The sequence below is a fragment of the Aricia agestis genome, chromosome 19, assembly GCF_905147365.1.
Source record: "Aricia agestis chromosome 19, ilAriAges1.1, whole genome shotgun sequence".
NCBI classification, from domain to species: Eukaryota; Metazoa; Arthropoda; class Insecta; order Lepidoptera; family Lycaenidae; genus Aricia; species Aricia agestis.
In genome coordinates, this window is record NC_056424.1 from 8,590,167 (window position 1) to 8,602,556 (window position 12,390).

At 33.4% G+C, this 12,390-nt stretch overlaps 1 protein-coding gene across 8 annotated transcripts in view; it reads right to left on the reverse strand.

The window, feature by feature from the left end:
• The window catches only part of LOC121736343, a 97,902-nt gene extending 86,077 nt beyond the window's left edge, over positions 1-11,825 (reverse strand). For 6 of the 8 annotated variants that reach the window (XM_042127468.1, XM_042127466.1, XM_042127474.1 and 3 more), the window contains exon 1: positions 11,207-11,464. The gene's annotated coding sequence lies outside the window, so the exon portion shown is untranslated. Of the gene's footprint in view, positions 1-11,206; positions 11,466-11,808 lie in introns of those variants that run through there. The other 2 variants (XM_042127467.1, XM_042127469.1) reach the window with 2 other exon arrangements.
• Positions 11,826-12,390: the final 565 nt, after the last annotated feature.

Below are 12,390 nucleotides of genomic sequence, written 5' to 3' on the forward strand. Positions count from 1 at the left end.
TAACAATTTAAAGCAGAATTTCAGTTTAGTGAAATATACTCGTCTCACTCAAATACTCTTAATATTGAGTGACAATGTAGATTCCATTTCACAGGAAATAATTAAGTTGCAGAATATTTTAGCATTTATTAAAACTTCCACTTTACATCATTCAGCTTTAGATCTAGCTAACATACGCTCTATTTTAAGCAAACTGTCATCATTGTACGGCAGTGAGCGTATTATTAATTTAGATGTAAGAGAATACTATGATATAATTAGAGTAGGCTCCTTTTATGTGGGTAATGAAATAGTTTTAGTTTTTAAATTTCCAATATTTCTAGCTAAGATATTTACTTTATATAAGTTATCTATAGTTCCTAATAAGCACCATGAGATCCTCAAACCCACCTTTCCATTCCTAGTTATCCATGAGAAAGAATTCAGGTACATAGAGGCAGAATGCCCGAAGGCCAACAAGTGGCATATATGTAAGGAACAGCCGAACCCTCTCAACCAGCCAGAGGACTGCGTGCAGCGACTAATATCAACCCAGGAGCGAAGCCCTTCGTGCAAGCCCATCACTGTTACCCTGAGCCATGCAGCATTTGAAGAATCGGATGAGAAGCACTACACTGTCAGTTTTCCTGAGCCAACAAAAGTCCACATGTTCTGCGAACGTCACCAGTACGAGACTCTCCAAGGCAGCTATCTTGTCATCATCCCTAAGCAATGTTTTATGGAGGCCCCAGAATTTACCATTTCGAACTCCAAGGATCGTCTAAAAGGCCAGGCGCTCAAGCTACTGAATATGCCCAACTACACGACTACTGAAGAAGACTCACAGGCTACTCTTACATTAAACTCAGTAAGCCTGAAAAATCTACAAGAAATCAATACAAGAATCTCCATGCAGCAACCTATAAAACTGAAAAATGAAGACAACTACGGTATCTATCACACTACGATACCTATGTATGCATTGATACTATTAAGTGCATGCGCCCTCACTAGCGTGTACTTATGGAAGAGATATACCAGATCCTTGGCTGAAACATCAAAACCGAATGACAATAGCAAGATAGAGATGCCAGCTGTCTACGCTCGACCTAGAAGAATAGATCCTGATCATCCTCCAGCGCAGTTTACGACAACAGTCTTCAACAGGCGCTGTTCTACGGGGGGAGGTGTTACACCATCCTAACTACGATACACCTCAATATAAGTGTATCCACACCTTTATTTTAATATTCAGAAACCCAAGTGTGCACACAGCTTTACCGCGCTGTATCGCACACGGTGCAAGATTTCAACATCAATTCGAGGGAATATCCAAGTCAGCAGAAGCGGCCACCACCATCGTGCGACCAACGGAGGACCTCATTCTTTTACTCCACTTCAGTAGGGAATCACTCTTAGTTTGTAATTCGTAATTAGTAATTTTAATTTTAATTAATGTAAAAGTTATAATTAATAAACTATTATTTAAAATTTGCTTTTTTTTGGCACCCACGGCTGCAGCTATCGTTACTAGTTTAATTACAACATACAAATTCTTCGTACAGTTTTACAATGATCTCTTGTTTTAACAGAGTTACTTAAGCCGCTGCCACAACACTTTAATGAACAAATTATATGGCATTCGTCTTATTTCCTGCGCGTGTCGTATATCAAGTGACGACGAATACTGGGAACGAAAAATAACCATTCATCCTATTTTCATAACAGAAATTTGAATATGAACTGTTATTGATGGCTTTGAATGCGTCAGATGCGCAGGCGCACATCTCTGACGGTTTAGTGATGCGTTTTTTTCTTTTCTTTCAGGTGGAGAAATCACGGTGTTGAATAGCCAAGCGTGCTCGTTCCAAATAACTTTGACAGCATATGAAGTTTGATTGATTTTTGCAATAATTAAAATTATACTTCCTAGTCTAAGTTCTTATGTATAATGTATCTATCGTTTTAATGTTATAAATACGAAAGTGTGTCTGTCATAATTATGCATGGAGATATTTTTGTTTCTGGAAAAGAATATTTAATAGTTTTTCTTGTGCTAAAATTTGTAGTGTCTGTAGGTAGCTCTACATTTTCGCTACTGAGTTTTTGCGTCAACGAATTTATGGCTATTCTGCGCTACTTTGAAGTTAATATTAATCTACAAGTATGTTCGCTGGCAACATCCAGTTTGGTCAGTAATAATTAATCTTTATTAAGGATGCTTTTCTTTGAAATGCCAATATGAGAAGTCCGAAGCGGAAGCGGTACAACCTAGTGGAATAGAGAAACAAAGGTCTGAGCAAGCGAGATGTCACTATCAGTAACACTGCGTGGTAAATAGAGACGAGTGATACATGACAGCAGGACTCTTTTTTGAAGTCCAGTCGGCACTTATCGGCACGTTGTCAATTTAATCTCTAAGAAAGATGCTTGTGTGTATACACACATTTTTACACACATATGTAAATCAATTTCGGTTTCGCTTGACAGCTCGAGATTGTTGCTCTATTCCGCTAGGTATATTAACTTTATGGCCATTCCACTTCCTGTAATACGTCAATACGTCAGCGCCTTTTTTCAGAAAGTCGATTTCATATATTATGATATTCATAGGCAAATAGCGGAACCTTGTTATCTGGTCAGGCTATGAAAGGTCCAGCCGACAAATCACAATTAACATCGACTATCCATAACTCGACTAAATTAAAAAAGTTTGTCCACCTATGAATCAGTGATAGTACGTAGAAGTCTCATCGACAAAATGATTCATCATTCCATCAATTCCATCCATCATGAAACTAAGACAAAAAACCGTTCCCTTATTTCACAAGTGTAATTAAACTCTACATATTCCTTAAACACGAGAATTAACCTCAATTGAGAGATCGCTCTATTTAAATTACTATTCAGCTTTCTGGAAGTCTGTCACGTCATATTAATCTACTAAATGCAATCCATTGTCTCACTCAGTTTTCGAGTTTTTATGTTGGTAGAATTGTTTCTGTTTACTCAGTTTTCAAATTTTTTGTTATGTTGGCAGAATTGCATCTGTTTTTTAAATTATTATATAATTAGTACTTTTTATTTAGGTATTATGAATCACTATTACAATTATTTAAAAATTAAAATTCTCTTCCATGCTCTTCAATTTCTTTCATAAGTGGTCAAAATAAGTTTAGTGCTCTTTAAAATCTAATCTATCAAGACATTTCATTAAGTTGGTAGCACTGAATTCTTTCATACCACACAGTAACTATTAGAAAAGTTATTTAATATTCAAAAGTTGTCAGTAATTACGGTTACAAAACCTGGCGAGGTCATACAATACTGTCAAATTGGACTAGTTTAAATTATTTAAAAATTTGATAGATGGCCTTCGTTTATAATTAAATGTAAGTATACTTAGTTTGTTTTTTAGCTTTCAGCTGTTATAGTTATATTATACAGTTCGACAAGGCTTTATTTGAACGTGGCGAGAAAAGGAACTAAACGCTTCTATCATAGAAAAACGTAATTTTTGACATGCGTTTGACAGTTCTCCTTTACCAGCAGCGCTCCCGTCAATGTCACCCACGTTCAAATAAAGCCTTGTCGAACTGTAGTCGTCAGTGAATCGGAAATTTCTTTTTTGTGTTTGAAGTTCTACCGTTTTTTTTTCGAAGTGTGTAAGACTTTGGCAATAACTGAAAAGCTTTACGTTTTCGTGTCTAAACATACTATGCCGAAGTTTCTCGGCAGAAATTGCATTTGTCAGCAATGTCAAACGCATACAATTTAACGCGACGTAATTTAGGCATAGTGTGTCATCGGTAATTTAAAATACATTGCAGGCGGAATTATGCCGAACTTCCGCCGCGGAACTTCGGCATGGTGATTGATGTATTTAAACACTTAGATGCTAAATATTATTTGAAAGTAATAAATGTCTTATCCGGTAAAAGAGGTAGGAACTTAATAATATGTTTTCGTAGTTACGTGAGTTCATTACTTACATTAATGACAACTCCAAAATTACCACGAAATTCATGCTTTAGAAAAAAAAAATCTGTTGGTTTTAAAATTACAACAGTAATTTGGCTTGATAACAATTCTCTAATAGAAAATTTATAACACCAAGTGAAAATTCGTTTAAGAAAAATATCTGTTATTTTTTTGAATCCAAAAAGAAAATAAACGAAACAAGGGATTTCTCCCCAATTTATAGAAATCATGGCGCAATTCGATTCGGAAGTCGCGTTTATTCCGCTGATTGAAGATTCGGAGGTGATTGTTGTAACGGTGAACGTTATGATGAAGCTTCCGTACAAGTGTTATGGATTTCCTGCCTTTTGATTCACAAAATTCACAATAAAGTGTTGGATGAATCAGGAATTTGAATAAATTGCTTTTATGATTAAACTAGATGATGCCTACGTTGCGTCAAAATTCGTTCAGCGTGCAGGAACCGTATATTTTTCCGGGATAAAAAGTATCCTATGTCCTTTCCCGGGCCTCAAAGTACCTCCATACCACAAAAAATAGCCTATGATCCTTCACGTGGTCTACTTCTTATCTGTGCCAAATAATAGAATAAAACCGGCCAAGTGCGAGTTGGACTCGCCCATGAAGGGTTCCGCAGCAGCAATAAGGTTTATTTTTATGAAATTAAAAGGTTTTGTAATGCAGTGCAATCGTTTTATTACCACAGAATCCACAAAGTGTAAATTAGAAATGGTTACAAAACATACAATATCGCCAAGAACTAAGTTCCGATCCCTCACAGTCCGTCGCCTAGCAACCGTCACCCGACTGTGTTGCCTACTCGCTACAGTTTTTAATTTATTTTCATATTTTAGTTGATTTAATGAAAGTTAAATTAAGGTTTACCATTTATGACGTGTAAAAAAAACTACTGGCTAGATCTCGTTCGAACCAATTTTCGTTGGTAGTTTTTGTAGTAATGCATCATATATTTTTTTTAGACTTATCATGCCCCTACTTTTTCCAGATTGTTCGAAAAATAATTGAAAATGTAAATAATCGAGGTATTTATTGCAATCAAGACATGTGGTAAGAGATTCCATGTGTTTTGTTTACTTTCGAGTCATAATTGGTACATTTTCGAAACACGCACGATGTCATTTTCAATTTATTTAGGTAAGACAAGACGCGGCACGTTCGTGACTGCGCTCGATGCAGACTAAATAACAAACGGCCCAATTGGGCCGTATTTGAATCTTCCCAACGCGCGCGGTAGTAACATATTATCTGCTTTGAGTTTTTCATCATTGGATGGCACCCGGACTCTTAATATGAAACCTCAGAAAGTGAGCGCTGGTTTTAAAGGTTGAGTTTAGGTTTTGCAGCGTATTTCAAAAGAGTAAAACCATGTCCAAGATATAAAGAGACTACAAAAATACATTTAACAATAATTACAACGACGTATTCCATTGATTATTCTGCATTAATAAAATTATCATACGTCCGTAATAATCGCGTATTCGAACGGTCGCCATCTTTAAAACAATGAACGGTATTGTCTCTGCTTAATTCCATTTTTAAAAAAATAATCCATTTCGCATTTCATCTTTAGTATCATTCATTTGTGCGATTCGAGGGAAATTCAACCCTTGTCCGTTAATTCAAAGTACAGTTTCATCTAACACCGGAGGAGCAGCTGAATGTCCTGAATTAATTTATAACCTGAATTGGATCTTATCTCAGTGGGCAAGGGCTCAAAACGGCTCGCTAATTGGTTAATGACAATTGCATGTGTTATAAGAAAGGAGAATATTGTTGAGATGGAAAAATGAATTTTGCAACGTGTTTATAATAATTGTTACAACATCTTTTGTTCTTAATTTTATGATGTTAAAGTGTAATTTTCAAACATGACACATAATTTGTTAGCGAAATTATGTAAGTACTAAATGTGGGGTCTAAGTGTTCTGGAGATTTAAATTACTTTTTTGCAGTTAAATGTTTATTGGCGGATAATATTAAAAAAAAATAAGTTTTATCTATGATTCTTACATCTACGCGGTCTGTGCACGCGAAATAGCGATTAATACAGCTCTATCTTAATCTCTACAAATATATATTTACTTGTAATACATTTTTAATTTAAATTTAAACGCATTTATTATGTTTACATTGCTTTATACTTTTTACTTAGTTATGTAATGAAGTTTTTATGTTATACTACAGTGGTTGAAAAACTATGAAACATTTAAAAAGAATTTAAATTAAGCCCGCAGTGTACAGCAAGGGTTGTAAAAATTCACGCAAGTAATAACGGCTTACTAAAACTAAGTTTATCTTGGATATAAAAAAAACAAACGAAAAGAAAATGTAATAAAGACATATTCAGCGGAATAAACTGCCAATTTGCGATTGTAAATGACAATCAAACTACGCTACTGACTGACGGATAGACGTCTTGATATCTGCAAATAATAAAAACTACCTGATATGGACATCATTTACCAGAACGTAGATAATTTCAGGGTGACCCATTTGCTTAATATGCGACTGCAATAATTATTTGTACTATAGCGTGGTTTATAACAATTTTTCAATCAATTTTTGTTGTTTAGATTTTGGAGATAGACAGAAAATAGAAATAAATTATTCGTATTAGATTAATATTAAAAATAAATACGAACTGTAATTAATTATTCCGTTAGGGTTGTCATTTCGGGAAACCCTTTCTTTGTCTTTGGGAAACTCTTGAAGTCACCATAATTACAATTTATAAGAGGAACACGTCGTGTGCAAAATTTAAAGTTGGGTTTAGACTTTAGAATATGCGTTGATCTTTCAATCAGCGGGGCTAAATGGTCATATTTTGCAATTCCTCTCAAATCAATTCAGCGAATGAATTGTCAAAACTGTCAAACTGACGAATGTCAAATTAGTACCGTACGAATTGTGCGAATTACTAGACATATTAATTGTAAGCCATTTACAAGCAATGACCATTTTGCGATTTAAAAGAAATGAATTATGTTATAATTCTCCAAAGCCCTATTCTCCTCTCTTATTTTAGCCCCGCAGTTTTGTCTATGATTATTTTATATTTTAGTTTTCACAAATACTTTTGCAATGTTTTCACGTTAGAGTAATTACCAGCAAAGACAGTACATAAAAAGTTTTTTCGACGTTTAACAACGTTTCTGTGAATATTCTGATATGAAATGTGCAACATACAGTAAAATATAATCCGACCAAAATCCGACAATTTTGGTCGGATTATTCACTTTATGTGCTGATTATTTAATGGTTGTGCTAGTAGCGGCCTCTTCTCTGACCCTTGCCTAATATTCCCTATTGCAAAGAAAACTAGACATTATAATATTAATAGTATAGCTATTATAGGCTACAAGCTATAGGGCATATACGCAATACATTCAAATTCGTGGGATAAAAAGTACATGCATTTTTCAGTGCTCGCTTATATTTTATTAAAGGATGTAGCTCACTATCAGATGAATATTGAAACCAATTCAAAGACAATCAAATATAATCATAGCGTACTTTTATTACGGTGTAAATCACATTTAATAGGACCTCTTTATTCCAATTAACACAGAATTTTCTTATAAGCATGAATCATGTACTTAGTAAGTGGTTCTTAGGATCTTAGAAGAAAGATGTGTGTTCAAGATATAAATATTTTTCTTACTTTGTATTCCTATAATAATGAATTTAAATTATTTAGTCAGAATATACTCAAGCAAAGAATTTTATAATACGAAGGCGAATACAGATATCATCTAGGAAGCCAATGATTTCATTGCTTCGAATCGTGTTTAATAAAAAAAAAAAAACAAAATACGCGTTCAATTTTAAAATTCGAACTCTTATCAGGATCGTTTAAGATTTGAATGAATCACGTGACGTGAGTCAAACCATTGTTCTGCCACAATGCCGCGTTACACGAGTCCGAGTAAATTAGGAAATGTGTTTTTTATTGGAAATACATTTTGAATTACAATTGTGTTTCCAGTTAGCGCCGTGAGGGTATTTGAATATTATAATATCCATCATCGCGGCCGAATAACAAAAGGCCTTTGCCTCAAAACGATAAAATAAAAAAGTTATACACAGTGTAATTTCGTATTTATGTTTTATTGCCCGAGTTGGAAGTATAACGTATTGTTTTACGGGGAAACGGAGGAATATTTCTTTATTTTTATAACGATCACGTTCGTTCACATTGTTCGGTGCGGTGACGTCACCTCCGGTCGGCTGATAAGGCGGGCTTCCGGTCGAAATCCTGGTCGGGTGAATGGATGACCGAACGGACCCCGACCTTATGTGATCGAAGATTTTGTGATTATGATAACGGTGCACCACTAATAGGTAAACGCAAAAACCTAGACAGCGTGTCCGCCAATTGAGATATCATAAGGATCATTGTACCGTGGTTGTATCATTTTACCATTTTACACCCAAGGGTAAACGCAGCATTTTAGCACCTACATAATATTATTAATTACGATCCATGCTAATATTATAAATGCGAAAGTGTGTCTGTCTGTCTGTTACCTCTTCACGCTCGAACCGCTGAACCGATTTTGCTGAAATTTGGCATGGAGCTGCTACTTTGAGTCCCGGAAAAGGACATAGGATACTTTTTGTCCCGGAAAATGTACGGTTCCCGAGCTATAAACGACTTTTGGCGAAACGGAGTTGCACGCGTCATCTAGTCTTAGATTATTTTTAGGGTTCCGTACCCAAAGGGTAAAAACGGGACCCTATTACTGAGACTTCGATGTCTGTCCGTCTGTTGTCTGTCTCTCTGTCTCCAGGCTGCATCTCAAGAACCGCTATAGCTAGACCTCTGTCACAGATTGTATGTTTCTGGTGCCGCTATAACAACAAATACTAAAAACAAAATAAAGTTATTAATATTTAAGGAGGACTCTCATACAACAAACTTGATTTTTTTGGCCTTTTTGGCTCGTAATCCATAATGGCAACATGTAGATATTTGAAATTTTCACAAAATCCTTAATTATATCATGTGTATTTTAATATTTGATAATAAAATTAAAATATAATAAATAAGGTGGGCTTCCATACAAAAACACAATTTTTTCCCTACTTTCGCTCTATGGTACGGATACCTAATGGTACGGAACCCTTGGTGCGCGAGTCTGACTTGGCCGATTTTTTATTTAGTTTCAGACAATTGCCTGTAATAAATAAAAAAGCATTGCTTTATAAAGTAAAAATTTGTCAATACAGATGTTTTCCGTGAATCCACGGAAAAATCCCGAAAAACCCGTACATTTTCCGGTAACAAAATATCAATACATAATTTCATGTAAATTAGCTATCTAGTTTCTTAGTTTACTCATAAGTCATAACAAAGAAAAATTTTTTTAATAATTATTATTAATCTCTTTTTATATAATTTACTATATAAGTAAGGAAAATATTTTCCACATTAACACGTAATGGATAATTATATTTTTTTTAATTTTCACTACCTACTTTATGTGTTAACTTTATGAGAATAGCTGATGTTAAAACATAAAATATATTTTATGTCGATCAACAAAATAAATTAACGTAAATTTTGCAATACGTATTGGAATCTACTTCAAAAATTTACTATATACTTACTATAAGTATATAGTTGTAATAAATCAAATAATAATGAATAACATAAATAAAAAATTAAGAGTAAGCACTAAGCAAAAAAATATCCACAGCCGAATATACAGGGTGTTACAAAAATAAGTGATAATACTTTAGGGTGTGTACGTGTTCCTTGTAGAGAGTTCACTGTGAAAGTTGAAAAATTTTTTCACTTTTGTATGGGCAAGGGCCCGAGCGTCACGAGTTTCCCCATACAAAAGTCAAAAAATATTTTCTTCTTTCAGCGCTGCTACTTTCACAGTTAACTCTCTATAAGGAACACGTACACACCCTAAAGTATTATCACTTATTTTTGTTACACATTGTATAACCTCCTCGTTTTTTGGAAGTCGGTTAATAAAAATGAAGAGGTAGTTCTTACTGAAATAACTCAGAACGCTACCTTGTGAAACTTTTCAAAACTTTCATCGCAATGGATCTCATGTACAAGGAAATATTAAGTTGTTTACAAAACGTATTAAACTAAACTTACAGCTGCTTATTTTATTTTGTACTTTAGTAAAGCGTTTATGAATATTAACTAGGAAGAACATATGTACTAAATAAACTAGGTAGAGTTTTACAGTAGAATTTTAAATTGTGGAGTTTATATTTTTATTATTATGTTAATATAACCTGATTATTTTAAAAAGTGTCCTTTGAAATTATTGAATATATTTTGATAATAAACTTAATAAATTTACAATAAACTCTTTATAAAAAAATCAAGTGTAGAATAAGTAAACTTGGGTCGCGAAAATATGACGGAACTTTTCGTTAACTTTTCTCGTTGTTAGCTGTTAATGTTTTATTAGAACAGTCATAAAAGCATAATTTTTAAATAAAAAATACAGAAATTAAACTAATAGTGATATTATAAATAATTATTTTAAGATAAATTTAAATGAAAAGGGAAAAAGTTGCAAACTTTAAATTTTTTTAACCACAAAATATAAAAGCTGTTGTTTTGATTATTATTTTTAAATATTGTGATATAAATAAATAAAAATAAAATTATGACAAAACTCAAAATTGAAATATTACATACTTACTTCTTAATTTGATTTAAATAATAAAAATATGTTAATTTATAAGACGATTAATATAATTTCATTCGAATTATTAGCAATTGTTAATAATTGAAGATTAACAAAATTATTTACCATTTTCCTACTCTACATATATTAAAAAAAAAACTAACACAAAACAATAATTCCACCGCGAAAAAAATAGAATCCAAATCATAAATATGACTATAATTACTACAAAAAAAATGTACATTTTAATTCCTTTATCGTAATAATTTTATCAATGAAACAATAATCATGACAGAGGAGTCGGGATTGAATTCACAGCCGTCGTGATCTCTCAACCAGACGACCTCTGACCCAACATTTCCTAGATTTAGATCTATATTAGATTACAGTAAGCGATAGTTCTTTAGCTGACATGAGAAGTAAAAAAATAACTGAAATAAAAAATTAAAAATAGAAAACATTTAAAATAATTTGTTGACGTACTTAACTTTTAAAATAAGGAATAAAAGTGGTAGAGTTTAAAATTTAATTGTTAGTAAATAATTTGATTAATAAAAACTTACCTTTGATTAGACATCCAAACTCAAAACAAAAATGTCAACAAAGTCACAAATTCTTATCACAAAATCCAATTAAACACGCACAAAAATTCACACACAGTTTTTAAGTCTTTGCAGGTTTTGTTAAAGCCTGAAAAAAATAAATGTAGAGCGCGGGAAACTCGAAGGGAAAAAATAATCGGAAAAGAAAATTAAAGTTAGTAAACGACAGCCGCGCGCGCCTTACACACGCGACTGAAAAAAATGCCACAACTACGTAAGAGTTGGAAACTAAATCAAAATACTCGATAGGAGAGGGACGAGTCAACAGAGGCCCCACCCTTCCCCCACTCCGCGCAAAAACATTCATAAAAACCACGCACGATCCGACCGCGAAATTATCAAATGTTTACAGAAATGTAAATTTTGTACCGTTTCGCCGATTAAACAATTAAAAAATCGGGCGGTTTAAAACAAAGACTCTACATTACGATGCGCATACTAATAAAGATGTTAGCCTATATTTTTGAAAAACGAAAAAAAAAGGAATATATTTTTAATGTCAATTTTGACAGCTGTCAATCGAGTTCTCCCGCGCTCCTGGAGGTTCGGAATTCGAATCGTACGTGTAATGTAGAGCGACTACACGCTGCAGCCGCTGGGCCACGAATACTGAGACGGGTGCAAGAACGCGCGAGCGTAGTTTTTTTTTCTGTCAAAAAACAGTTTAAGAAAGGGTCTTTAGTTTAGGGTTAAATGTGAGGTCGGAGATATTATATTGAGATGGAAACTGGAGTAATGGAACGACCTTCGACCGGGACGGTTTATGGAACATTTACCCTGTATGCTTACAATGAGTTTTGTGTTAATAATTATGATTTGTCATTATTTTGCATCGATTACTTTTTATAAATATCATGAAAAATACTATTTACCTTTGAATAATTGGTTTATTTATAAAAGTTTAAATAATATTCATAATGTATTTACCTACTATTATTATTTTACCTCTAATTAATTACTTCAGCTTGGATCTCTACTTGTCTTATTCGTCAACTTCGAAGATTCAGAAGTACGGGTTTTTGTTTTACATTGTTAAAACTTATGTCTTTATTATGTTCGGGGATCGATAAGAAAAATGTCTCATTCAATAATATATTTATGTGCCTCCGTACTGCATGTCCGATAATGTTGTCTATTTTTTTATA